Source organism: Monodon monoceros, unplaced genomic scaffold (assembly GCF_005190385.1).
Source record: "Monodon monoceros isolate NGI ecotype Baffin Bay Population unplaced genomic scaffold, NGI_Narwhal_1 Super_Scaffold_19, whole genome shotgun sequence".
NCBI classification, from domain to species: domain Eukaryota; kingdom Metazoa; phylum Chordata; class Mammalia; order Artiodactyla; family Monodontidae; genus Monodon; species Monodon monoceros.
This window is the reverse complement of record NW_021703775.1, coordinates 61,754,515-61,777,986: the sequence shown is the minus strand read 5'-3', so window position 1 is coordinate 61,777,986 and position 23,472 is coordinate 61,754,515. Positions and strand designations below refer to the sequence as shown.

General features: G+C 37.8%; 1 protein-coding gene across 1 annotated transcript in view; it reads left to right on the top strand.

Annotated features, from left to right (window-relative positions):
* The first annotated feature begins 239 nt into the window (after positions 1-239).
* The window catches only part of RASGRP3 (RAS guanyl releasing protein 3), a 104,101-nt gene continuing 80,868 nt past the window's right edge, over positions 240-23,472 (top strand). The window contains exon 1 of the mRNA XM_029231844.1: positions 240-474. The gene's annotated coding sequence lies outside the window, so the exon portion shown is untranslated. The remainder of the gene's footprint in view (positions 475-23,472) is intronic.

Below are 23,472 nucleotides of genomic sequence, written 5' to 3'. Positions count from 1 at the left end.
ACACACACACACACACACACACACACACACACACACACACACACACAACCCTAAGACTGCTTTTTGAAATCAAATATATTTCCTGCCTTCTTCTTTCCTCCGGACTCTTACGACCAGCCTATTTATAGCCCAGGAAAGGAAAAAGCTCCGCTGGAGGCAGGAAAACTAAGTTCAGAAAGAATAGAAGGAAGTGTGCCTGCCATTTAGCCAAACAACCTTTAATTCAGTGAACTCAAAGCTTAGCAGCTTCGCTGTCGTCGTTAGGCGTAAACAGCTTGCAAATTCGAATTTTTTACTCTCCCCATTTTTGAACTGGATTTGGGCAATGGAGGTGAACGCAGCATTTTAGAAGAGAGAACAGGAATCTCTAGGTGTTTAGATACGTGGAAGAGAAACTTGTAACGGGTTGGTGAAGCAGAAGAGAGGATTCAACAGAGGGATGCGCTTGAAATGATTCCACACCTGCGAGTTAAGGTAAGTGTCCTTTTTAAGACTGTCTATTGTTGTGTCTACATGCATATTATGCACTGTGGATATTAACCCCAGACAGTGCGTATAATTTGAGGGCAGTCACTCATGAAGAGCTCATAAGCTTTGCTTATATCTCTGAAAAAATGTGGAAATCAGCCTCACTTGTGACATCTTCGCTTTTTAACAATAATGTTTTTAAAGTAGTTGTTTCCTTAAGATAGCTTTATAGCCACTAAGTTTTCTTTGGTTTCATTATCACCAGGGGATTAAACAGTATACATAATTTCACTGAAGATCATTTTTGAAAAATAATTTATTGATATTTGTCTGTTTTTCTACCCTTTTCAAAGTGCTGATGAGGGATCCATATACCATTTTGGGGGTATCAATACTGGTTTAGAATACATTTAATAGAGAGGCCCTCAAGCAAAAGTGGTCTATTTTAGAAAAGTTATTTTAACTAAAAATTAAATTTTGTATAAAATTATGTGAAGATTAAATTTTTTTTAACACAGAGCTTCTCCTGAACATTCATTTTCAGACCAAGAAAAACCCTCTAGAAGCACAAAAAACAGCACTTAACAGCTCCAGTGACAGAAACTGTTCACAATAATTATTTACATTTAAGTTATTATTTCAAAACATTCATTCAACATATATTTTTGAGTGACCTGAAAAAATGTCCCTGGGTTTGGAAGTGGAAAGGTCAAAAGGGAATGGATTAAATCCAAGAGCAGTTGATGCTGCCCACAAAAACTTGTAAAGCTCCTAGAGACATTCCAACTTCTGTTAACGTTCTTTGCCATCAAACAAGTACGTTTGTTTAGATGATGCACCATATTTGCATTCACCGCTGATAATATCCACATTCGTGTCCTGGAGAAACGTGATTAATGTCACCATGATGTCAAACAAAGGAATAAGGTTCTGGTGGTTTATTGAAAAGGAAGAGCCAAAGGAAATGTGTTGCTGTTATTTTGGCTTATCCCAGTTTGAGACTGGTATGTTTAGAATCTGTCTTAAGAAGATAGCAAATCTGGAAGCCAGAAAAGCTGAGCCAGCCAGATTGCAACTAGTGCAGGAGGCCAAGGCTCAGTTCTGTCTCAATGTGGATCGCATTGGCTGTTCTCTTTCATGGAAGAATTTAAGGGTTATTTTCTTCTGATTAGAAAATTATAATTCATTCCATGGAAATAGCAAAGTATAATATTCTTGAGTAGAAAGAGCGATATTTCTTAGCTAAAATTAGGTTGTAAAAAACAGAGTGAAATAAAATTAATCTGGACAAATATGATGGGTCTGAAGAAACAAATAAAACAAACTCTTAGCCCTTGTTTCCAGGACGTTCCAGTGCTGCAAAGTCCTGAATTCAGTGCTGAATCCATTTTATTATTTCCATAAAGAAAAGTCTGAGGTAACCTAATTAATTGCTACTCCAGGTGGGTCAGCGATAGGGACATTGCTTACAGTGATCCTGATTTCTGTTCATGTTGAACCTTTCCTCTTATAATTTCAAAACAACATTCTCACTTGACACATTCATATGTTTACATGATGAGAATAAAAATGTTTTAAACACTATTGAAGGTTTAAATAATAGATAAAATAATGAGTTATGTATTTTATTCTAAGAATATATATTTTTTCACTTTTAAAAGTCTTGTTGTTGGTCATTGGTTTCTGGTTGCCCATAGATGCTTATAAATGTATCCATGAAATGCCAGTTATTTAAAATAGGTTTCTTGGGAATGGCTTAATAGTTTCATAGCTTTCCTGATGTATTCTCAAGCTCCTGAGAATACAGTACATTATTAGAGTTAGCTAATTCTGAAAAAAAAATTGCCAATTTTTTTAGCTTCTCTATTAATTAAATAGTCATTTATTTCTTCATTTCCTGCATAACTCCTATAATGACTATATGTTTATAGGTTGCATAGTATAGCCACCCCGACTCTCACATAGAAATATAAGTGAAATCAGATTACTCTTCAGATAGAGTGGAGTTTTAAGAAATTTAGTCACCAATGTAATCCACAACTTGTAGGATGTATTGAAGGGGGGGTGTAGGAAGAAGCATGCCAAGGCCAGGCAGCCATACCCAACTGGCCTGATGCTATGGAAGGAGGGGGAATTGCAAATTGATTTTCATGGGTCTATGAGCACCTTAAATCCAGATTAGTGGCCTCTGGATGTTCTCTTTCTCCTGTGCTCTCATCCTCTCACATCCTATATTACAGGTCAGCACAGCACCACACCACCAAAGCATATTTGTTAAGTTCTCCTACTTATAATACATTCTCTACCTTTGATAAACTCAACATTTACTTGGAGAGTGGGAGTTATACAGAACACAAGGCATACTATATATGGAACCAAATGAATGATGTAGATAATAAGTACAGATAAGGAAGGCCTGATCCAGGCAGTCTTCATGGAAGGATGAGGCTGAGCTGAGCCTTGAAGGGCAGAGGGAGATCTGATGGGTATGGCAAGAGATAAGGGCATCCAAGACAAGAACGGAGCTGTGTGCATGGGAAGAAATAGGAATGTATTGATACTTGGGTTGCTGGATGAAATACAAGATTCCCACTGAAATATGAATTTCAGATAAACGACATATACTTTCTCTAGTAAGAGTATGTCCTATTTCACTGGTGTGTATGAGGCGTATTGCATGAGACATACTTATACAAAATATATTTGTTGTTTATCTGATTCACATTTAACTAAGTGTCCTGTGTTTTTTATTTCCTACTGGCAACCCTACCAGCGAACTCTGTGTCAACCAGCTTGATAGGAGCAGGGGCAATGCCCATACAGAACAAGAAGAAAGCATCTGGAGGAGGTTGAAGTCAGACTGCAGTGGGACAATAATGCCAGACTAAGGAATTTAGAATCTAATTTGAAGACACTGGGGAGTCACTGAGGATTTTGAGAAGGGAAATGACATCAATAAGACCTGCCCATTCAAGGCAGGACTTGCTGGGGCAAAGAGCAGGTCACCAAGGTCTGGGTGCTGGTGACAACAGAGAGAAAGAAACCATCCAGATTGGAGACACATTAGAGAACATATCCCACATGTTTTGTAAACTGATTGGATATGGTTTTAGGAGGAGAAGAAGTGTTAGAGAGGATATTATGTTTTACTTAGAGTCCATTCAAAGAAATAGCCAAAGAGATAGAAGCAGGTCAGGGAGTTAGTGAGGGAAGCAAGGATTTTATTTTCAGACATATTAAATTTGAGGTGATGATGGGATAGTAAGTGGACAGCTGGAAATGGGAAACAGCTTAGGAAAAAGGTGAGGGCTGGAAATAATAACAACGGCCAACATTGATGGAGAATTTTCTATATGCCAAGCTTTTTAATATACATTCTCTTATTTCGTGCTCACAACCACCTATGGGCAGGTTCCATTGCTAACCACATTGTATAAATGAGAAAACTAAGGCTCAGAGAGGTTAAGGGACTTGTCCTTAATTACCAAGCTAGAGACAGAAAATGGAAGCCAGGTGTGCATGAGCTCAAAGCCATGTACCCACTCATTCCCCTGGAGAATGTATCTGCTGTGGATTCACTTTCTCCACCTGCAAAGATCTAAGGGCACAATTGTTCATGCTGTAACCCAATTTTTAACCAGATGCCTGGTCTTTGTTCCTCACTACGGTAGCCCTCAGAATTCTGCACCTTTTGGTTAATCTCTCTGAGGAAACGGGAATAGTTTATACACAGAGATTTTCTTATTGATTTTACTTATTTGTATATTTATTACCTAAATTGTTTTTCCCTTCAGTGCCTCATTTTTAGATTTCTCCTCGGTTATCTTATGAAATAAAGATTATACCATACCGAAGAGAAAACAGGACCAAGAAAGGGGTTAAACACCTCTCCCTGTCCTTGGCTGCCCTCTAGTGGCAGAACCAGGTAACAATGCTCAGCCCAGGTCAGGGACAGTGCAGGCAGCCACTAGAAGCAAGCTCTTTAGGAAACTAAGAGGTCACAGAATCACTGCAGAATCATCTGTGGGCTCCTAAAGGGTTTGGAGGCTAGTTGTGCTAAAAGATTCTGGAAAAGGACTTCGTGGAATTACTTAGACTTTTACAGCTGGCTGGCCCAAAGGGCATTTCGGATAGACCCGTTGTAGATTTATCTTAAACTTTGTAATCATTGAAAATATTTCACTTGTTTATCCTGTTAGGAAGGTACATATATCAGGCTTGGTTATTAAATTTTTAATGCACATCTGTGCCTTGATTGTTAAGGAATTTTCCTAGACATTTTATTCTAAATATTTATTTCAAAATACACAATATTTTTTCTACTAAAAAGTAAATAGTCTGGGGCTTCCCTGGTGGTGCAGTGGTTGAGAATCTGCCTGCCAATGCAGGGGACACAGGTTCGATCCCTGGTCCAGGAAGATCCCACATGCCATGGAGCAACTAAGCCTGTGTGCCACAACTACTGAGTCTGTGCTCTAGAGCCCGTGAGCCACAACTACTGAGCCTGCGTGCTGCAACTACTGAAGCCTGCGCACCTAGAGCCCATGCTCCACAACAAGAAGCCACCGCAATGAGAAGCCCGCGCATCGCAACAGAGTAGCCCCCGCTCACCCAACTAGAGAAAGCCCACGTGCAGCAACGAAGGCCCAACACAGCCAAAAATAAATAAACTTTAAATATATATAGATATACATAAAAAAGTAAATAGTCTATATTTTAGGAATATATCCTAAGGAAATATTCATAGATTGAGGCAAAAATCTATGTAAAAGAAAGTTTATCTATTTGAAACAGACAAATTTTGGACAAATATACAAAATAAGGAAATTGCCAAATAAGATCCCACAATATGGAATTACAAATAGCCATTAAATTACATTAAAATATTTAATGGCATTGGAAACTCTTTGTAGTAAATGTTAGGTGAAAAAGAGAAGACAAAAAATTATGTACATGGTGTGATCCCATTTTCTTAAAAGTTATAAATGTATATATGAAAAAGAGTTAAGAACTAAAAATTCGTACACCAAAATGTTAACAATAAGAATCTCTGGTCAGTGAGGTAATGGTGATTTTTATTTTCTACTTTGTCTCTGGGATAGCATGTACTACTTTTTATTTTTTAAATTTTTATTGGAGTATAGTTACTTTACAATGTTGTGTTAGTTTCTGTTGTACAGCCAAGTGGATCAGTTATACATATACATATATCACCTCTTTTTTTAGATTTCCTTTCCATTTAGGTCATCACAGAGCATCGAGTAGAGTTCCCTGTGCTATACAGTAGGTTCTCATTAGTTATCTATTTTATACATAATAGTGTATATAAGTCAACCCCAGTCTCCCAATTCATCCCACTCCCCCACCTTGGTATCCATAAGTTTGTTCTCCACAACTGTGTCTCTATTTCTGCTTTGCCAATAAGTTTATCTGTACCATTTTTCTAGATTCCACATATGAGCAATATTATACAATATTTGTTTTTCTCTTTCTGACTTATGTCACTCTGTATGACAGTCTCTAGGTCTATCCATGTACTTTTATAATCAGGTACAAAAACCAGTATATTTTGAAAAAGTGGAAAACTAAGTCCCAGTGCTCTAATTTCTTGCTGTCATGGCTGACAGTCAGGTTTGTGCTAATTCAGCCCCATTTTGGCTTCTTTGCCCAGTAAAGCACTGTATCCTGTTTGTGACAGCATAATTCATTGTAATGGAAAAGATTATGATGCACTAGTCTGGTCTATGACTTCACTGTATTCATGGGCAACAGGAAACAAAGACAGACACTTGTTTTTTTCATAATTGTTTTAGCAATAATTGACAATTGGAGGAAATGAATGGCAGAAAACAATTATGGGCAGACAAGATGGTCAGCAAATCAGACTGGGAAATGCAATGGAGCCTGTCTTAGTTCTATTAGTGCAACAATTTCAGAACATTACAAAGATATTATTGTTTTGTTTTCAATCTACTCCTGAAATCACTATTGTTTTTACCAGCAGTTACACAACTCTTTGCTGGAAGTAGTGACCCCCAATGTGTTTTTAATTCAGTAATCTGGTAATCCCACATCAGTGATTTGGGAATGAATTTTTATGTATGTTAATATTCAGTGTCAGTGTGAACTTCTCCACGTGCATGACGTGTCCAGTTATAATGCTGCTATAATAATAACTAGCCCCCTGTTGCCCGTACACAGAATCTTAAAAGTTTTATTTTCCATTAAATTTTTAAAAATCAAATTCACGTTTCTATTTTCTGTGAAAAGATCCCTTGTTTTCATTTTAACAGCAATGGTGGGGGAAACCAACAACAAAAAGTCAAAACAAGTGAATTCATGATTCCCTCTCCTGTTTCCGTGCTATGAAATGAGTACAGTTAACAGCGACTGAGATGAAAATGAAGGATGTGTTATCAACTGGGAAAGAGCTAAGTAAGGCAGGTACTACGTGCACTGCAGTGACATTTATCAGTATCTCAACCAGTGACTTGTGTCCTTAGACATGACTTAACTGTCCTGTTGGGTTTTATTAAAGTGCTTTGGTTGGGAAAACTAAACATGTAGGGGTTGCTTTAATCTTTACTCCTGGTCATATTCTCCTCTGATTAGCCCAATTTGGAATAAAATTCTGCAGCGGCTCTGACTTCCAATCTGAAAGACTAGTTACTGGTCATGCAATTTATTGTGGAGGCCTCTAGACCAAGCACTGTCCAGTAGAAATATAAAGTGAGCCACAAATGTCATTTTATATTTTCTAGTGACCACATCAAGGAAGTAAAGAGACAGGTAAAAATTAGTTTTAAGAATCTCATTTGTTGAACCCAATATATCCAAAACATTATCATTTTGACGTGCAATCAATATAAAAGATTGTTAATGAGATATCTTACCTTCCTCTTTGGTACCAAGTCTTTGAAATCCAGGGTGTATTTTATGCCTGCTACATATCTCGGTTCACGGGCCTCATTTCATGTGCTCAGTGGCTTGGGGTGCCTAGTGGCTACTGGAGTGGGCAGTGCAAATCTCAACAGCAGAGCTGCAGTGCTATGCAGTTACATGAATGGCATGTGAAGTTTGGGCTGAGAGATTCTGCTGTCTGTTCAGGACTCACAGTCTTCTTTCTGATGTACTCAGCAAGCCACTCTTACATGTATCAAATAAAACTGAATCACTGAAAGGCAAGCAAAGGATGGACAGTTTCTAAGTTTTGGCCTCTTAGAACAGTCCAACTGTTCGTTGGATCAACTGGAATGCTGTGAGTAACGATGGATTTTTCAGTTGAGAATAAGGGTAATAGAGTTTTTAAAAAACTCTCAATTTTTGAAATCTGGGTTATATGATTATAAGAAACTTTATTTTATCATGATGTTTCCAAGTGAATTTAGACATGGTAACAGATATTACACAGCCTAAAATGAACTTCTAGAAAGCATTATAGATGTTGTGCTCTTAATAATGCATAAAACTTAGTACAAAGAAAGAAATCTTTAGCAATTCACTCACACACACACACACACACACACACACTTCTTCTACCATTGTGACCATTTCTGATGTCTTTTCTGCAGTCTGCATTGTCTTATTTGAAGGGTAGGAAGTATGCTTCAATAATCTTGTATAACTACTATGCCCTGGGGACTCTCATGCCAGTCAGCTGGAGTGACAAAGATAGTTCTGTGTGCTAAGTATGGAGATACAAAAATAGAACCAATGGAAGTGGATAAAACTAAAAGACACTGTAGGTTCCTAAGGCCCCGCCAATGGCAAGAGACCTGGAAACAAGGGCTTCTGAAGTCCTGGCAAGGAGTCACAGCCAACTGAAATGATCATATTTTGGGTTCATTTCTTATTCCATGAAGGTTTGGTTACGGAGCTAGATTTAAAGCAATCAGAAAATTCTAAAATCAAAATAAAAGTTAAAGACATTTAAAATATAAATAATGACCATCCATTGCATGATATACAGATTGGAAGTGTTCCAAAAGCTTGTTTTTAAGAATGTTCTTGGCCCTCTGAATAAACTTTTCATTTTTCCCACAGAAGCAAAGTTGTAGAGTGACTGGTGTGTGCACCTAAAATATCATATCTCATATACTTACAATGAAATCATTACAGTGTATTTACAACGTATTCACAATGTATTACATTAAATTATTATGCTTAAATCATTATAATTTATTATAAATGTGTATTATTAAATTATTCCAATGCATTTACAATGAAATATAACTATTAATGTATCGTTTCTACATTAATACATTATACCATGCACTAATACTATGTTAATAACTACATTACATTTATACGTTAATAATACATGAATAATTAAACTAAACAGAAACATAATATATTGAATCAACTTACAATCTCCATCTACCCAAAGCAAAAGCACTGATAGAGAATCTAGGAAGTGCCAGGTGCTCTATCAGATGCCGGGACAAGCATAAAAGATAAAATGTATTTATCTTGTTTGCTAATGTCAGTAGGAAAGCAACTTCACTGGAGAAGAATGAGGAAATAGATGGAATTCTTTTCTCAGGAGACATCCTTATTATCTGCGTGACTCCTAGGTGGAGAAGGCCTTTTCATTTGTGTCTAATTTTAACTTCTAAACTTTGGATTCTCCTTTTTTTCCCCGTCCTTAGGACCGAGTACCTCTAACGCTGCTCTTCAGGGTGTAGCCATAATTAGGAGCTTTTTTTGGTTCCTAAATAGGGCGTGATTTTCCTAAGTCACATTTGGCAGAGAGGTAGAAGAGAAGAAGGTAAGAGAAAGGTTGCAGTGAAAGTGAATGTAGGGACACCTGAGAAAGAGAATTCTACAAGCTTGCTCCGTCCTTCTGGGGGCGTGGGCGGGCGTGGGGAGGCAGAGCACGGGGGAACCAGGACTTGGGTCATTCTCTAAATTTTCCTGTGCAGCTTCCAGAAGGGGAAGAAGGAGGGGAGGGAGGCGGCGTGTGCAACTGACCTTTGCGTGTGGAGTGTGCTTTCCGAGTCAGTCTTTCTTATCTTCGTGAGCGCCATTAGCTGTTGGATCCTGCAGATACTACTGCTGCTTTTCCTTATCACTAGTAAACGAGGAGCAGGTGGCAAGGTTAGACACTAACTGGTCTTTAGGCAAGGTCAAGAAGTCTGAGTTGAGTGGGGCCACTGATTGATTTCACAAATCAGCAAGAGAATTCAGGGACATACAGGTGAGTTGAGATTATCCCATTCCTCCTTTACCATCACTATTGCTTCTATGTTTGCTCCTTTTCCCCTTATTCAAGGACTCACTCCACCTGATTTCCTTCCCTCAGGGTCCCCCCCTCCCCACACATTCAACTCTCCACACGCCTGAGAGCAGATTCGTCCCTTAGTATTCTCTATCCACAGGGATTGGTTCCAAGACCCTTGCTGGTATGAAAATCCTCAGATGCTCAAGTCCCTTACATACGATGGCATAGTGCTTGCATTTAAACTACACATACTATACTTTAAATCACCATCTCAGATTATGTGTAATACCTAATTCAATGGAAGTGCTATGGAAATAGTTGCTAGTGCATGGCAAATTCAAGTTTTGCTTTTTGGGATCTTCCGAAAAAAAATTTTTTTGAACCCACGGATACAGAAGAACTGACCAACTGTAACCTGTCTTGGGGGTTGTTGTGACTTCGCTGAATTAACATTTGTTAAGGAGAGCCCCAGGTGTAGGATGGTGAGCAAAACAAAAGACCACAAGAGAAACTGAAATGGAGAGGTTTATCCTGGGGGAAGCACTCAGCAGCCCTGGAGGGGGAGGTCAAGGCAGGGACAGGACATGGGGCACACGCTTATATTAGGGTAGAATCCGTGGGTGGAATGCTTTGGGGTTCCTGAGCTAAGGCTCAATTCAAACCAAAAGGAGCAGGGTTTTGGTAAGCTCCACGGGGCTCCTAACAAAGGGACACAGGGCTCTTGGAGGTAGGGGAGACTTTGATCACAAGGGTTCTTGGGGAAGTCATAGCAGGAAGTTAACTTACCTGTGACTCTTCTGGCTGTTTTCTAGGGCATGCCCTTGTATGAGGGGCAAGTGTCAGATTAAGGCACCCAGAGGGCCACTTAGCCGAACAAAATGGATGCCGAGGCAGCAAAAAACATGGAGTAGCTTAGCTAAACGCTCCGCAGGCAAACTGCTTGGGATCTTAGCCAAGTTGCAATGAATGGAAATATATTCAAAGTAGCTATAGTGGTTATAAGAAAAAAAGTGTATCTCACAGAAGCACAAGAAATGAAGCTGAGACTGGCAGGGGCCTCCCTCCAGAAACCAGCTGATAAAGGGTCTGAGACCTGACTGGAGAACTTGATGGTTCCTTACCTCCACTCCTCCTGGGAGGTTCTGCTTCTCTCTCTCTCTCTCTCTCTCTCTCTCTCTCTCTCTCTCTCTCTCTCCATCCTTCCCTGCTTCACCATGACAGGGAGAAAGAGGATGTCCATTAGCTCCTGTTTGTCCTTTTTGTTCAAGCACTGATAGCTCTAAATTCCAAATTCTCTTGAGAAAGAATCTAATTATCCAGCTGACCTATACTTGCCTCAGGTGTCAATACCTTGTCTAGTCATTTATGGCCTTGGGAGTGGGGGGTCACTATACTAATCCTGCAGATGGGGGCAGTTTTCAGCAAAGAGGGGCTTGAGCTGGGACCGCCAAAGCTGTCTCTTACACACCTGGCATTCAGGTGTAATAGGGCGTCTTATTTTTTCTGACCTCTTTTTCTCAGGCCCTAACCAATGTGTCTCCTAACTTTCCCTGAAAGTGCCATGTATTTTCTCTTCCTCCAGACTTTCCTGTACTGATCTGGCCAGCTAGAGTTATGCCACCCCACTCCTTTCTCTCAATTCAAAGCCTGCATATGCTTCCAGATGCAGCACAGATGTGCTCTCTTTGATAAAACCATCGCTAGTCTTCTGTGACATCACCTCTTCTGAAATACTATAACACACTGTCTAATTGTGTAATATATTTAATCACATGATGTTCGGTGGTATTTCTTTCATTTATTCAGCCATTATTTGCCTATATAGTTAATTTTCCAGGAGTTCCTTCTCTCATCGACCTAATTATGAATTCCTTGAGGTTTGAGCCATGTTTTGTGCTTTGAAAAACTCCCTCTGGAGTAGGTCAGTGTTCATAGAAGCATTATTCACAATAGCCAAAGAGTGGAAACAACCCAAGTATCCATCAACAGATGAATGGATAAACAAATAATGGTATATACATATGATGGAATATTCTTTAGCCATAGAAAGGAATGAAGTTCTGATATATTCTACAACATGGATGTGTCTTGTAAGTGAAATAATCCAGACACAAAAGGAGAAAAATTGTGTAATTCCACTTATGTTAAATAACTTGAATAGGCAAATCATAGAGATAGAAAGCAAGTTAGATGTTATTGAAGGCTGGGGGCAGGGATGAGTGGAGAATTCTTCATTAATGGTTATAGAATTTCTAATCTGGTGGTAAAAAACTTTTGGAAATAATGGTAATGGTTGCACAACGTTGTGAATGTAACATCCTTATGAATTGTAAACTTAAAAACGGTCAAAGTAGTAATTTTTTGTTATATATATCTTACCACAATTTAAAAATAATAATAATGTAATATACCCAAACCAATGAATTGTATGGTATGTGAATTATGTCCCAATAAAGCTATTTTTTTAAAAATTCCCTCTGGGAACCAGATGCTATGTATAATAAGTGTGTAAGTAATACTTTTATCATTTGTTGTGAGTCATCACGACATTATAATTTGTAATGAGATTCGTTAAGACACAAATTTAAATGTGACAGAGGAGCAGATATGTTTCCTCAGTTATATATACAAGGTATAACATGATTACTCTGCACTTGGTGCTAAGGTAGGTGTTGAGACACATGTCAAGTGCTGCCCAGGTATGATTTGAGATCCTAAATTCTGTCAATCATTTTTATCTTTTGTGGAGTACCTGCTATAAAGTATTACACACCAATATACTAATTTTATGTTTGGTGAAAGAATGAATAAAAATATTAATAAGGTATACAGAATTTCTACTCATATATGTATTTTTTTCTGCCACCAACTTACCATCACTGGGGTTTCATTCTTTAGGACTGAGACATTGTTTTCCAAATATCTGCTCTTAAGACATAATATATTAAAAGAGAAGTTGATTTGTGAACTAGATTCCTGCTTCTCCATTCTCTGGCCATTAAATAAAGCTTTATGCTCTTTCAGTCTCAAAAAAAAAGACATAATATAATATACTATGTAAGTAAGATGGGACATTGTGCAGCCATGGGACAAATCATGTTTCAGAGGAGTATTTGATGACATTGGAATCTTTGAGAATATTTATTGACATTGGAAATATTTATGATAAATTAAAAAGGTAGACTGAAAATCTATATGCCCATTTAAAATTTTATAAAAGATAGGAAAGATATTTATTAGTTACCTATTTCTGTGTAACAAGTCATTCCCAAACTAAGTGCCTTTAAAGAGTGGGTTGCAATCAGGTGTCAGGTGGGGTTTCAGTCATCTGAAGACTTGATCTGAAGTAGGGACTTGAAGACCTACTTTTGAAGCACATCATGCCCATGGCTGGCAGGTCAGTGTTGGCTGTTGGCTGGGACCCCCAGTTCCTCTCCTCTTGGATTTCTCTGTAGGCTGCTTGAATATCGTCATGACATGACATCTGACTTCCTTCCGAGTGAGAGATCCTTGACTAAGATGAAAGCTGGAATGCTTTTTATGACCTTGCCTTGAGACTTACACACCACTGCTGCTCTTGTATTCCAGTAGTCATGCAGGGCCAGCCCTGGGTCAGCCTTTAGTCAGCAAGGACAACACAGGGCATGTGAGGATCACTGGGGACCATTGGCAGGTGGCCACAAATATACACTGAAATAAGAATTTTAAGAATGGTATGATTAGAGCTGATCTTATTTTTCTTTGTGCTTTTCTATACTTTTCATTTTTTTTTTATGGTGAACATACATGATTTTTGGAAACACACACAGTTTATTTTTGTGTATGGTGTTAGGGAGTGTTCTAATTTCATTCTTTTACATGGAGCTGTCCAGTTTTCCCAGCACCTCTTATTGAAGATGCTGTCTTTTCTCCATTGTATATTCTTGCCTCCTTTACCAAAGATAAGGTGACCATATGTGCATGGGTTTATCTCTGGGCTTTCTATCCTGTTCCATTTATCTATAGTTCTGTTTTTGTGCCAGTACCATATTGTCTTGATTGCTGTCACTTTGTAGTATAGTCTGAAATCAGGGAGTCTGATTCCTCCCCCTTCATTTTTTTCCCGCAAGATTGCTTTGGCTATTCGGGGTCTTTTGTGTCTCCATACAAATTTTGAGATTTTCTGTTCTAGTTCTGTAAAAAATGCCATTGGTAATTTGGTAAGGATTGCATTGAATCTGTAGATTGCTTTGGGTATCCTTCAATTAGTTTTAAGGCTTCAGAAAAATAGTTAAAAGAAGTTGAGTCAGGGAGCATTATCTGATCCTCTTATCTGTGTGTGTAAACACACACACATACACTCATATACACATACTCTTACACTCATACACACACATATCCTACACCTGTGGAACTGAATGGATTAAAAATGGATCCATCTTTTTTGTTTGTTATTTAATGATAGTCTTTACATTTTAATGGTGAATTCAGACAATCAACACTGTGGTTATTGAGGTATTTTTTATTTTCTATTTTCCATTCTTTTTCTCTCCTCTCCTGCTTTCTTTTGGATTTTTCAAGTTTTCTGTATTCCAATTTCTCCCCTCCAGTGTTTTGGGAGTTACGTAATCTATTTCTTTTCTTTTATTAGTTATACTTAAAAATTTTAAATACATATTTGATTTAGCAAAGCCTAATGTTAATATCTTCATATTAACATCTTCTGAATAACATAAAGAAATCTTCTTCTGAATAACATAAAGATCTTAGAAACCTTTGATTCCGATCTCAGGCTCCCATCTTTTATGTTCTTACAGTTGCAAATTTTAGCTCCACTTTTTATAAACAATTTTGTTGAGGTATAATTGACATATAATAAATGGCATATAATAAAAATATACAATTTGATGTCTTGACATATGTATACATCCATATGTATCACCACAATAAATATAGTAATCAACCCCTTAAAAAAAATACTGATTGAGTTCACACACGAACATACCTGATTACATGTAAACTTGTTTTACTTAAGGAGTTCTGTTGCTTCTGGACAGAAGTAACTATGATAATCACCATTCATCCAAGCCCGCTAGGCATTCTGCTAAGTGCTTTACATTAATTATTTCTCATTTCTTTATTTATTGTCTTTCATTTTTAATTATAAATGCACTGCCAGTTTATTATAAGTGAATGTACTCAATATCAAAATGAATAGTATAAAAGAGGAAAGACTTGCAATCCTCTTTTTTTTTTCCTTCAGAGTAGATACATGTTTATTGCTTGTTGTCACTGCAGATATTTTCTATGCATTTGACAACGTAAACGATTGTAACAAAAATGGGGCTAGATACATTGGGGGGTTGTTTTTTGGCTTAAAACAATAATCGTTTATGCTTACTGTTTTTTGCAGCTTGCTTTTTTCACTTATTACATCAAAGCCATCTTCCCATCCATCCTTCTCATGACTGCGTGATTTATTCAGCATTGATAATACATTGTGATTATTTTGATCAATCTCCCTTAATTTTAGGTTGTTTCCTTTTTATTGTTGTTATTACAAGTGTTGTATTGAACTTGTCTTATGTATATCCTTGTGCATTTATTGAATATTTTTAATAGGCTAAAAGTCTGAAATGCAACGCAATGCATTATTTCCAAACCATATAGCCACCCTTTGAGTCAGATATTATCATTTCCCTTTTGCAGTTGAGGAATCTTACACAGATCTTCCTCTACTTACAAGGGGGTTATGTCCCAATATGTCCATCATAAGTTGAGAATATCATTAAGTGGAAAATGGACTTAATACACCGAACCTACTGAATATCATCGCTTAGCCTAGCCTACCTTAAATATACTCAGAACACTTACATTAGCCTATAGTCAGCCAAGATTATCTAACACAAAGCCTATTTTATAACCAAATGTTGAGTATCCCATGTAATTGATTGAATACTGTACTGAAAGCGAAAACAGAATGATTGTAGGGGTTCAGAATGGTCGTTAAGTGTATTGGTTGTTTTCCCTTGTGATTGTGGGGCTGACCGGGAGGTGCAGCTTGCTCAGCATCACTACAGAGTATCGGAGTGCACACTGCTAGCCTGGGAACAGATCAGAATTCAGAATTCAAAGTACGGTTTCTACTGAATGCATATAGCTTTCACAGCACCATAAGGTCAAAAATTCGTAAGTCGAACCATGGTAAATCAGGGATCGTCTGTACTTAAAGGATTAAGTGACTTAGCTAGTGAGAGGCTGATGAGGGTATGAGAATCCTGATTTCCCAGTTCTCCAGTGTGCCAACATCCTCACCACTCACTGCTCAGCCTCTCCTACTAGTTTGGAAAATGGTTAAAAAAGGAAAAGTTTATTAATGTTGGAATTGTCAGGAAGATTACTGGGGATTTTCAGCTAATAGTAGTCCTATGGAATTAGAATGCAGGGGACATATTTCAAGCAATTTATAGTTTCACTTGGCCCTGAAGTTGAGGACACTAATATAAGAGTTGAGGGGCTATTTTTAGCAGGTTACTTTTAAGCATCCCTGGAGGGGTTGTGAAATAGCCTATCTACCACAGGATGCTAGCAATTGCTTGCCTAATTTTTTGTTCTGAAGGAAAGGACACAGACCGTCTAGGCCAGTAAGTTGGGTCCAAAACCGGACTCATGTTTATTTTACTTAATAAATGTGTTCTTGAATAATATGAGTTGAATTTTTGTTGGTCGAATGCCATTTTTAACGCACCAGGGGTACACATATTTCTTGTAATCCTGCAATGAGTGGCTTTCTAAAACAAAGAATGCTTTGGTAATGTGAACAATTTTCCCTTAATTTATGTTGAATATAACTTTTTTTTTTTTCCTTAAGGCAGGGAACCCTATGCTCAGTCGCTTGTGTCTTAGAGTGTGTTGGCTGGTATAGCCATATTAGTTAATGGTAATGTGGAATATATATGCTGTTAAATTACAGACTAATATAGTCCAAACTCTCACTCCAAAGTCCCAAAGCAAACGACATGGTGAAAGCATATAAATCAGAAGAGGTGGTTTGTGATAAACACCCCACGCCAGGAGGAGTGTAGTTGCAGACCTTGGGTGCTCCTATCCTTATGTTTGGATTGTGGGCCCCATTCCTGCCTCACTGAGATGGCACGTGGAAGAGGTGTCTCTTCAGTTACTACAGCCACAGTCCAGAAAATAAGATAGAAACAAGTGAGGGTGCGTGAGACCCCTTTTCACACTAGTACCATTGCATGCTTTGAAAGTATAGTCCAAAATTTCTAGTCCAACCTTAACATTTTTGTTCCTTCTGTCAGTTCACATTTGCTCATACATTTTTAAAAATCAATCAGCAGTTGATTTTACAATTGGAATGGCCTTTAGAGTTCATGGAATTTTTGGTGTATGCAGATAATAAGGATTAGCCAGAGAGCAATAGACTCCAGCTTTTAACTTTGGCCAATTTTAGTCAATTTGGCTTAAGATGCTTTGTTTTTTTAAAAAAATATATTATTCTACATGAAAAGCAGGCAAATATCTTCAATACAAGTGATTTAGTTAATATGCCTGGTAGGATAGGATTCTGAAAATGAATAATGAATAATCTTGATGCTCTAAGTTGACATTTATCAGTCTTTTAAAGGCCATGACTCTTGCATTGCTTTTAGTTTAGTCTTGGGAAAATAACTGAGAATGCATAGTAAAATGAATAACTTTGCAATCCCAATAATCCCAGTTTTGGAGATCTATACTCTGGAAATAAAAGCACCAGAAACTACGATATATGTGCTAGAATGTTTAGTGTAACACTGCTTACAGAGGCAAAACACTGGGAGCATCTTTAGTGTTCAGCGATAAGGTGAATTAACTATAATATAACTACACTGTGAAGGAGTATGAAACTATTAAAAAGAATAAATTAAATCTGTATTATTGATCTTGGAGCCAATATGTATAACCATGATATACTGTTATGGGCGAAAATCAAATTACAGATTAATTTTTTAATGGAAAAATAGAACCCTACATGTGTATGTATGTATGTATGAGATACATTTCTCATAGGTGTGTGCTATCTCAGTGAGAAAGAGGGGTTCCATAATAATATATTTTCTTTATGTGTATCTCTGTATTGTTTGACTTGCTACAATGAGCATTATTGCTTTTTAAGTTTAAATATCTTATAAATTAAAAAACACACAAGAATACTGTTTTTCTTATTTTGTAAAGGGAAACAAGACCATTCTTCCAAGTGATAATGTAGTTTTTCTGACCACTAAAATATATATTTAAAAAGAATTTATAGGCATTCAAATACCTATTGAAGCCTCACCATTTAGGTTACTTTTCAGCTGTTTTAGCCCATTCTCTCCTGCATTGATCTCTCACTACCATGTGTTTATTTCCACCAACCAAGAAGCTTTGGCTGACCTTCTTACTTCCTATGGTTGTATTAAGGAAACAGAACCCACCTCTCAGCTCTGACCCCTCCCCTGCGCTTGCCTTTCAATTTGAGAGTTTTACCACAACATAAATGGATCTACTGCCTTTCACTGATAAGAATGGCAATCACCAAGAAAAACCCTGAGAACAAACACTCCTTGTTTAATTAAAACATGAAGGAAAACTAGAAATGTCCCTACCACTTTTTTATGTGCTTCTAAAAGGGCTTTCTTAGTTTATTCCCTGTGATCTGCAAATAAGAAAACCCTGTAGCAAAATATTAGCTCCTCATTCCTTGGCAGGTTCCCACTCTGATTGTGGTTGCCTTTGTGTTTTGCCAGGAAGTCATAAAAAAGAATATCTTATCCAAAGGCTTTCTACACACAAAGAGTATAAGTAAGCCTGAGATGCAGCCAAAAATTTCAGCAAATAAAGTGCAAGTAAACCATGGCGATATTTAACCAAGTGTATGATAAAGACAGTGATACCTTAGGAAAAGATATGGAAATGAGGTTAGAAGCTCAGGCCTCACAGGTTTATTACCTACAGGTGGTGATGGTTGGATTAAAACTTGAGCAAGTAGTTTGGCACTAAAGACTAGAAAACAGTGTGGAGGAAAGGGAACCCTCTTGCACTGGTGGTGGGAATGTAAATTGATACAGCCACTATGGAGAACAGTATGGAGGTTCCTTAAAAAACTACAAATAGAACTACCATACGACCCAGCAATCCCACTACTGGGCATATACCCTGAGAAAACCATAATTCAAAAAGAGCCATGGGGCTTCCCTGGTGGCGCAGTGGTGAGAGTCCGCCTGCCGATGCAGGCGACACGGGTTCGTGCCCCGATCCGGGGGGATCCCACATGCCACGGAGCGGCTGGGTCCGTGAGCCATGGCCGCTGAGCCTGCGCGTCCGGAGCCTGTGCTCCGCAACGGGAGAGGCCACAACAGTGAGAGGCCCGCGTACCGCAAAAAAAAAAAAAAAAAGATGTTAAAAAAAAAAAAAAGACTGGAAAACAGGACTTGTAGTCAGCTGACTGGGTTTGGATAATATGGTAAATTGAAAAGCAAGTGATTAAGTAGAACATTGACATTGTTTAGAACTATGCACAATTTTGAACAATTGGATTTGGTATCAAAATATTGTGGCTATTTATAAGTATAACCATGGTGTAAACATAAATTCATTCATTCAGAAAGTGTCCACTGAGCATCATCCTGCAGTTCAGGCCAGTGGGCTGTGGTGTGAACCCAGGACAGCTTAGCTGACTCAGAAGGAGGCCAGTGTCTAACAGGAGCAAAACAGCAATGAGAGGATGGGGAGAAGTGAGGCCGAGGGGGCCTATAGTTTGCATATGAGAATAAGAGGGTTCGGAGTTTCTCACTACTCTTTTCCTATGATTCCTAGGAAGATCAAATTGTGCCCCACCTCTTGCACTTAGCTATCACACATTTCAAGAAAAAAAATAAATTTAAATATTTTCTTTGCCTCATTTATCACTGAAACAGATTTGTATTTTATGCTTTGAAATAGCAATGATGCTGACCCTTAAATAGAAAGGAAACCATAATTCTGAAAACTCCCCTCCTATTATTTTCTACACACTAAATGATTCTCAGAAAAATGCACAGAGGTGGCCTCAGGGATTTTATTTTTATTTATATATTTATTACTCTAAGCAGCCTTTTTCAAGAACTAAAATAATTGTGGAAACAGCAGAGGCATTTTAGAAGATTTAGATTTAGTTTAACTTTACCACGAGTCTGTGGTTTCTAGGGGTGAGATCTTCAAAGACTGATGAAATTTGCTGTCAAGTCAGGGTTTTGAAATAAAACTATTGGGGGAAAAGTTATTATGTAAGTAATTATGCTAAGTAAGGTGTTTTATGCCGTGAACGCTTAATTCTCCTTCCTGGGTTATTGAATACAGCTTCAGCTAGAAATCTAGCGTAGTCTAAGAAGCTATGCTAAGAAGTCTAAGAAACTTACATGGAAGGAAAAATGTTGCCATAAAGATAAATTTAAATGAACTAGATTGAATAAATGCAACTATACTAATATGTAATGTGTTTTTAAAAAGTAAATGAAATTTTATAAAAAGGAAGAAGAAAAGAGAAGAGATAGGCAGGAAAAAGAAAGAGACTGAAAGTGGAAGCCTATTTTTAATCTGGACTGATTTGTCCAGAAATTTGCGAGTTTCTTCAGGGATGGTGCATAAAAGGGGGGCGTAGAGGATGGGGTGTGAAGGCATCTTCTGCTGAGGCATCCTCTGGTGAAGACTGTCCTCCTTATTCATTCTCCTCTTTATTTTTCTACAGCCCGTCTCCAATTTATGAAAGGCTTCGGTTCCAAAGGTTCACTTGTGGATCAGTTATTTGGAACTCAAGATGTTTTTAACCCATAGAAGCAGTATCCACAGAAGCAATGTTATAAATGCCACGCAGTCTACCAGGCCACCTCACGACCACTTAACCAACATCACTGGCTGAAACAGCGCACATTTGCAATGGATAATAGCAGCAAACTACTGTGGTGATGCCAGTAGTTAGCCCCCAAAGTGCAATACAATTGACTTGGCTGTTGTGCTTGAGGATAAGCAGGTTTAACTAGAAAAGGACAAGCAAGTCTATGAAAACTTCTATGACTACTAAATCATTTTGTGGGGTAAATGTGCAGGGTTTGGAGTCAGACAGGCAGTCACATCCAAATGTCTCCTTTGCTGCTTACTAGCTGTGGGCAGGCTAGTTAATCTCATTAAAGGTCATCTGGGGATAATAACAGCATCTCCATAGAGCATTGCTGTGAGAATTAAAGGAGCATTTTGCAAAGATGTTAGCTTGTTATATACTATTAACAATATATTAATATAGTATAATGTCGGTTTCGCCAAAAAGTTTGTGCGGGCTTTTCTGTACAATGAAAAACCTGAACGAACTTTTTGGCCAACCCAGTACTGATAGATACTGATTGTTATGATATATAATTATCATTATTCCTTATATATGGCTTTCTACATGTTCCACTTTTCTCCCAGAGACATTATAAGCCTTGAGAGCAGAAATTTTTGTCACGTACTTTGGTGAATCCTTAAATGCAATGCACATTAAACACAAGACACTGTATTTTCTCATTTATTGACAATGATTTGCTTTGTTCAAGGGCTTTGGAGATTAAAAGCTCTACTCTGATTCTTTCACAATTTTTTTCTTTCTATTTGTTACAGGCATGTAGCCAGCACAGCTCTTATAATTGATGGTGATTCGGTATTTATTTTGGCTCACACATGGTTCAAGGGGTAGAAAAAGGGAAGAACAAGAGGGGTAGAGAAAATTCCCCATGATTCTTAGACAAATGTTGGACAAAAAAGAGAAAGAGAGAAAGGACCCCAAAAGTATATGTATCTGAGAAAGAAATGATCAGGTAGAATTTACTGAATTCAAAAAATAAGAGAGTAATGTTGCCTACAATGTCCCCTGAAAAGAAGGTGGGAGTGGGGATGCAGCATGGAATTAGTACCTCAAGTTGACCAGCAGGTGGTGTGTCACCAACTTGGAGCAGCTTGTTTGGAGTTTGGCACAAAGTAGATGGCTGGCTGGGCAGCTTTAGGAGGGGGCAGCTGGCAGGGTTTGGTTCATGCTACCTGATCATGCGTGCATGGGATGGATACCATTTGGGAATTTCTGCTTATGGGAATGCCTCTGATAGGCACAAAGGCCCATCAGGACGTCTCTGAGAAACTGAATCCAAGGTGTTCAAGCCAGACCACGTTTCCCTCTTCTTCCTGCATCCTTTAAACCTGGTAGTTCCATCACTTCAGTGATTTGCAATATTTATTGCATCCAGGACCAGCAGTTTAGAGAATAGAGACTTAGTTGAGAGGAAGTGCCTGGCTTTGTTAATGAATGGTGAGGCTTTCCTGCTCTTGGTCCTTTTTTCTTGATCATATTTCTTGTCAATGGCTTTCTCTTTGCGTAGATGATTAACGTAGTTAAGTAGAGTTATAGGTCTATATCTTTTTTCTTTTTTTTTTTTTGTGGTACGCGGGCCTCTCACTGCTGTGGCCCCTCCCGTTGCGGAGCACAGGCTCCGGACGCGCAGGCTCAGCGGCCATGGCTCACGGGCCCAGCCGCTCCGTGGCATGTGGGATCTTCTCGGACCGGGGCATGAACCCGTGTCCCCTGCATCGGCAGGCGGACTTCCAATCACTGCACCACCAGGGAAGCCCAATATCTTTTTTCTTATATAAAAAAGATCTTATTTGAAAATGAACAACTGATACACATTTGTCATGGAAACAGTAGAAAAAAAGCTGATAAGCATAAAGAAGGGGGGAAAATTGCATGTGACCCCAACTCCTAAAGATAACCACTATTAAAAACTTGATATCTAAAGTTTCAGGCTTCTACATGTTCACATCTTTTCTTAGAAAAATGAAATCATACGGAATAAATTGTTTTGTAACTTGTGTTTTTCACTTAATCTATGCCAAATATTTTTCCACGTTAATATATTTCAACATTATTTTATAATGATTCCATAGTGCTACCTCTTATGAATGTGTTATGATTTATTCTACTACTTCTGGCACATAGATTGTTTCAAATTTTTCACTAGTATAAACAATGCTGTGAGGAACACCATTATATATGAAAATCCATATTATATTTTTGGGATATATGTCTAGAACAGGAACTGAAGAATTAAATATTATACATATTTTTTAAAGTTTTGCTACATATTACAAAATTATCTTCCTCAAATGTTGTAACAATTTATACTCTTGCCAGCAGACTATGTTGGTGCCATTTTCCAGACCTCCTGCCAACATTGGGAAGTATCAATTTTCCATCTTTGTCAAGCTTATAGGTAATAAATGGTATCCTATTATTGTCTAATTTGTACTCATTTTTAGGAAACTGAGTATTTTCCAGATGTATATTGGTCATTTATATTTCTTCCCTTGTGAACTATTTATAATATCCTTTGCCTAGTTGTTAATTACAAATGCTATTCATATGTTAAGGCTCTTAAACCTTTAACATAAAGGTTTCATTTTTTAATCTCATTTTGTCATTTGTGATTTAATTTTGGCTATGGTGTGATTATTTCTGACATACACAAATTTTACATTTTATTCATTTAAATAGTAATTTTTTCTTTATGGTTTCTGCTTTTATGATCATAGAATAATTTTCATGATAAAAATATTTAATCATGATGAAAATGATTTTAAGGTTACACATTTTCTTCAAGTTTGTGGTTTTATTCTCACATTTTACTCTTCGGTTCACTAGGCATTTACTTTGTGTATGATGTGAGGTAATAATGGATCTTTATGTTTCCTAATAATTAACTATT